The 4,238-nt window shown below is 42.2% G+C and overlaps 1 protein-coding gene across 20 annotated transcripts in view; it reads right to left on the bottom strand.

Annotated features, from left to right (window-relative positions):
* The window catches only part of pHCl-1 (pH-sensitive chloride channel 1), a 50,396-nt gene extending 47,635 nt beyond the window's left edge, over positions 1-2,761 (bottom strand). For 8 of the 20 annotated variants that reach the window (XM_033381907.1, XM_015187355.2, XM_033381911.1 and 5 more), the window contains exon 1: positions 2,607-2,761. The gene's annotated coding sequence lies outside the window, so the exon portion shown is untranslated. Of the gene's footprint in view, positions 1-313; positions 686-1,956; positions 2,556-2,603 lie in introns of those variants that run through there. The other 12 variants (XM_015187354.2, XM_033381916.1, XM_033381914.1 and 9 more) reach the window with 5 other exon arrangements.
* Between the last annotated feature and the right edge of the window lie 1,477 nt (positions 2,762-4,238).

Genomic DNA, 4,238 nt, shown 5'->3' on the forward strand with positions numbered 1-4,238 from the left:
ATTCAACAAGCGAGAGAAAAAAACACAAGGAACCCCCGACGAATCTTCACACTAAATTTAATTTAATTGTAGATTGTAACAACAAATTCGTCTGCCCGGTGGCAGATCTACAGCAGCGGTCACATTAATAGTAAGCCCAAAATAACTGCCTACGTATTTTCAAATATTCATTCATTGAGTGTCTAGATCTATCTTTTTTGGAGTTTTCAATGGATTTTGATTGAAAAAACTCAAGATAAGGAATTGTTTATAGAAAAACTACTAATGCTGACCGCTACTGTATGAATAATGTAGTTTTTTGGGGACTGTTTACCATAATCATTACTTCGAGGGCAGTGCCAGACAAATGCTTGTGTTTCAATGTTCAATGTCTGTCCTTAACACAGCATTGGAATGCTGGGAATTTCGCTACGAACAACATTTTTGTCTAGCAGCCAAACACGCCCAGAAATATGCAACACGTCCTGCCTGTCCCAGTGCCCCCTCAATATGGCCGCTCTTGCGGCTCCACCCAAGTGCACGCAATGTTAGAACCACGAACCCACGGACCCACGACTGTGGGTCACATACTGGTATTCTCTTGGCTGGGGCTTTGGCTGTGGCTGTGGCTGGGGCTGACTCATAAGGCATTTCGTCTAATGATTGACTGACTGGATGACAGACTGATTGACTGACTGACTGACTGACTGACGGAGTGACTAACTAACTAACGTGTGTGACTTTTCCCAGTTCTGGTCTGTTCTGTTCTGCTCTGTTCTCTGTTTTGGCTCGGCTTTCTCTGACTTTGCGTGTAGTTCGTAATTTAAGTAATGTGGGTCGCCCTGGTGGAAAGCTGAGCCCTGCGTATCCTTGTTGTTGCTAACGCGATTTACTTTTGAGCAAAACACGCGCCATGGCTCCACCATATCATACTATATACGAGTAGTAGCTCTAGCTCCCTCAACCACCCCCACCCCCACAAACACCCTAACTTTTGCGGTTCTAGCAGCCTAATTGTCATTGAAGGTAGCCCACCTAAGACATAAATTCAACTTCTTTCGGTTCGATGTGACAAGTCGTGAAGGAAGCAGCCCCTTCCCTACCCTGCCCTGCAATCCGTACCCCTTTTCTACTCTACTCTACTGTGCTGTGCTGTGCTTTGCTGCGATTCCACTGTGCTTCTTGTTGCTATTATTTTTGGATAGCCACCTTTTGGCGTCCGTCGTGCCTCGTGTTGCTTTCTCACGATATCGTGGCTGCCTTCTGCTGCTCCTACGCTCCTACGCCCCTAACATTTTCTTGTGGTTCTGGCTCTGGTTCTGGTTGTACCTCTGCCTGGTTCTTGTCTTCTTGGGCTGCCGTCTTGTGTGTCGGCTGTGTTACCTCTGTCTCGTCTCTATGCTGCACTGCGCGGCACCGCACTGCACCTTGACACTAATATTGAGCAAAGGAGAGGCAGAAGGAGAGCAAGTGCAACTAAAAATAGTCAGAGAGAGACCCGCTAAAGGCAAATTGATTTGGGTTTCGGGTGTGGGCACGGGCACAGGCCGGGCACGGGCATGGGTACGGATCTCTCACTTCCACCACTTAGCGCGGACACTTGGCGATTTTATTGTCATTTAAAAGTTATAATTGGTAATTGATGCCCGATGGGACTCACTGACTGACTGATTGACTGATTGACTGACTGACTGCTTGTGATATGATATAGTAAGTGGTCGTCTGGTGGGCTAATTTTAGGGGATTCAAATGATTGCAGTTGATTCTTGGGAGATTTACTCGGGGGAAATGTAGATAGTTTTGGATTTACTTTATTGCGAGTATTTATAAGTAATTGAATTATGTTTTCTCTCTTGATCATGATCAATTTTTATTTTATTCTCCAGTTTTATTGTATGTCCATGGGTTAAAGCTTGTTTCGACATTCGCACGTCTAATTTGTAATAACAGTATTTTTTTGAAGCCACTCGATCTTACATCGTTTATTGTGGTTCCACACGCTCATCCACCACACGCGCAGTGTGGCTATGGTACTACGGTACTGGTGGCGTTGGCTATTATTCCGGAATGCCCAGCGTACCCCAGCGTATGCACAATCCACCGTACACCGAACAAAAAAACCGACCCTAACACCAGAGCTTTACATAACTCACTAGCCGCTCACTGCACTCTCTCTCACACAGGAGCAGAAGCCCGGAGTTAACTGAACACGGACCTCGGTAGAGGCGAAGAGAAAGCACCAAAAAAAAAAGAACAAGAAGTAGAATACGTTAAAAATTCAAAACACAAATGCACATTTAATTCCCGCACACAGCCGTTTCCATGAGTTTTTCAATCATTTCTTAGCACTTTGTTGGGGGCACACTCGGAACTGGAAGCTCGAAACCTGCGACCAGCAACCTGCAACCTGCAACCTGCAACCAGCAACCTGCAACCCGTTTGCCGTATGCATTTTAGATGCAAGTACTTTTCGTATTCACTCCTACGTTTCCTTCCTTAGTTCCTTGCTCAGCTCTTACGCCTTTTACTATATATACAGTATACTATACTATATATATAGATATATGGTATGGTATGGTACGGTATGGTATGGTATGGTATGGTATAGATAGAGTCGATATTACTACGCTGGCTTATTGTTTTGTCACTGCGCTGCTGTGTGTATTGCGGCTGTCTGATGAGTGTTTGAACTATTTCTATTCAGAACGAAATTTTCTCCGATTTCGCTGTGCTGTTGAATTGCAAACCCGACCCGAACTGAGAACGCAAATGACCAAGTTTTCCTTTTCATGCAGTTGGTTGGCACGCATTTTCTTTTCGGACTCCCACTCGTGCTTGCGCTCGTGCTCGTACTCTGACTCGGACTCGGTCTCGGACTCGGACTCAAGCAGGATGGCATGGGCACGGGCATGGGCATGGCGGAGCGAAGGGAGCACGAAACACCGTACACCGAACGCCGCACACCGAAAAGACTCTGGTGCGCCGCTTGCTTTTCGCTTGCATTTGCTGGTAGCTTTATTCGGAGTGAAAGCTTTGTTGTTCGTTCTCTCGCGCCAAAGCTACGCATGAAGCTTGCTGAAAGCTTCACAGCTGATTGCCGCAAAATGCATGCGGTGTTTGTTTTCCTCCTTTCTCCACTCTCTCCACCGGAACAGCTGATGGCGAACAGCCCCTGTCTTTTCGTGTGGAAAATGACGCAATGCTTTTGTAGGTGCCTCAGTGGTACAGTGGGACGAATCGGGCAAGTAAATTGTTGACAGAATGGAATGTTATTTGAAATATTAATTTTATTTTTAAATTGCAATTACAATTTGTTGTTGTTGTTCGCCTTTCCCTTCCCTTCGCTTTGGTTGTTTTGTTGTTTTATGCTAAATTGTATTTGTTTTTATTTATATTTATATATATATATATATATATATATATATATTTCACACATTTTGTTGCAAACAATATCAATAATTCTTTTAACCTAATAACAGATGCACTTTTTTGTTGTTTTATTATTCTTTTTTGTTGCTGTTGTTCCTCTTACACTTGCTTTGGGTTTCTTAGTTTTGTTTTGTTTTTTAATTTTTATATTTTTTTTAATGTTTTTTTGTTTTTGTTTCTTTATGGTTCATCCCTGGCCTGACTCAGACTCAGATTTAATCGAGCTTAAAATTAAATTACAAAATACAATCATTCCAACTTAGTTACGAAGATACAAATACAAAACAAAGCGCACAATGCATTATCCAACTTAATCCTTAATCACTCGCAGAACTAATTACAATTATTACAATATAATAATATTCTGAAACGTAAAAGGAAACATACATACGAAGCAGCGGGCGGGGGTGTGGGGGGTTTGGGCTGTTTGGGGGTACAATACACAACATTACACTCTAAATTTATGTTTAATAAGTATTCGAATCGTTTATACCATAGGTTTTTGTTACTCGTAATAAACTTCTCCATTTTCCCTTTAATCAATTTGCATTTGAAGTTAAGCGCTTGCATTGGTGTATAATGTGTGTGTGTGTGTGGGTGTGTGTGTCTGTGTTTATATATATATATAGAGGGGGTGTATATATATATGTACTATATATGTATGTATATATACAATATAGAAATATGTATACGTTGCATATAAAATTATTTCGGCGCAAATTTATATTCGCTGCTCATACACGATTTTAAAGCAGTTAAAATGAGTTAGTTCTTGGGTTTGGTGGTTGATTATGCTTTTGAAAGAGAGCGCGAAAATCTGGTTGATTTGG

The sequence above is a fragment of the Drosophila pseudoobscura genome, chromosome X (genome assembly GCF_009870125.1).
Source record: "Drosophila pseudoobscura strain MV-25-SWS-2005 chromosome X, UCI_Dpse_MV25, whole genome shotgun sequence".
NCBI classification, from domain to species: domain Eukaryota; kingdom Metazoa; phylum Arthropoda; class Insecta; order Diptera; family Drosophilidae; genus Drosophila; species Drosophila pseudoobscura.